This window comes from Panicum virgatum, chromosome 3N, assembly GCF_016808335.1.
Source record: "Panicum virgatum strain AP13 chromosome 3N, P.virgatum_v5, whole genome shotgun sequence".
Lineage (NCBI taxonomy): Eukaryota > Viridiplantae > Streptophyta > Magnoliopsida > Poales > Poaceae > Panicum > Panicum virgatum.
Window position 1 is genome coordinate 39,375,190 of NC_053147.1, and position 1,551 is coordinate 39,376,740.

The window sequence follows — 1,551 nt, forward strand, 5'->3', positions numbered from 1 at the left end:
ACCATTGCTCTCTATATCTTTTGATCGATGCAGAGCAATGCATGACTGGCTTCGACCTACCAAGTAACTTCCACCCAAATCCAGAAAGAATTGGGAGAAACATGAGACGCCGCGTCGTTCCATCTCAGAAAAGACTCGCTTGGCCCTTTAGTTCACCCTCCACTACAGCATCCTCATCCATGCCTCAGAAGACTCTCCGTCAGTTTTTTGCCCCGTCCCGCAGCCACATTCCAACTGGATTGAATGTCAACCAAGCCGGCAATGACGGCTTCGAGCTAAAGACTGGACTAGTGAACATGGTCCAAGCAAGTCCGTTCTGCGGAAAGGCATCTGAAGATGCCAATGCCCATCTCCAGAACTTCCTGGAGGTGAGTAACACCATCAACCCCAGAGGAACTACTCTGGATGACATCCGTCTTCGCCTGTTCCCGTTCTCACTACTCGGGAAAGCCAAGACGTGGTTCTACTCCAACAAGGAAGCTTTCACAACATTGGAAGCTTGCTCAAATGCATTCCTAGCCAAGTACTTTCCAGTGGGCAAGACCAATGCCCTCCGGAACAGGATTACCAGAATTCACCAATTACCAGATGAGACCATCCCAGAAGTCTGGGAGCATCTCCAGGAGTACATACAAGCATGCCCACATCACGGCATAGAAGAATGGCCTGAATCATCAAGCCCAGCACCACGTTGACGCAGCTCCGGGTGGTTCCTTCCTTTCTCTCGATGTTGCGGGAGCGAAGGCGCTGATTGACAAGATAGCTTCCAACCAAAGTTGGAAAGGATAAAGGCAGCTAGCCCGTCCCAGGGGCGTGCATCAAATCGACACGGTCGACATGTTAGCTGCCAAGTTGGAACTTCTGATGAAGAAGCTGGAATCTCCACACCAGGAGGTTAATCAGGTTTCAGAGTCTCGTATGACATGTGAGACATGTGGCGAGACTGGGCATTCGGGCACTTCATGCCCATTAACTCAAGAGGATGCAAACTTCGTTGGGAGCAACAACAATCCCAACTCAGGATTTCGTCCTCAGTAGGGTTGGAACTCCAAGCCCAACCTCCCCTTCGGTCAACAACAAGGTACGAACTTTAATAACATTTTTCGGCCCACATTAAAAGACCTAGTGTACGGCCAAAAGCAAATCAATGATAACATTAGTAGGAAATTCCTTGCTAATGACAAGATCCTATAGTCTATGGATGCACAACTAGAGGGATTTAATTTTGTTATTAAAAATCAACTAAGTTTTAATAAAATGATAGAAACCCAAGTAGCTCAGCTTGCATCCTCATGTCCTAACATTAATGCGGGGAAACTACCCGGACAACCGGAAGTACCCTCGAAGGAAAATGTTAGTACGGTGACCAAGCGTGGTGGTAAGACCACGAAAGAGCAACCTTTTCCAAAGGATGCAGGGAAGCAGTGGAAGACTGTAACCGTGTTGACACTCCTTAGCGCCCCCGATTTGTATACCGCAAGTGCACGGTTCGTGTAGCTTTTCCCTTAGAGTATTCCCCCAAGGTTTATCAATCCGTGGATCAACAAAGAC

At 48.1% G+C, this 1,551-nt stretch overlaps 1 non-coding gene across 1 annotated transcript; it reads right to left on the reverse strand.

The window, feature by feature from the left end:
• Positions 1 to 548: 548 nt before the first annotated feature.
• LOC120668219 lies at positions 549 to 655 on the reverse strand. Its single transcript, XR_005672317.1, has one exon. It is a non-coding gene; the product is annotated as a small nucleolar RNA R71 (small nucleolar RNA).
• Between the last annotated feature and the right edge of the window lie 896 nt (positions 656 to 1,551).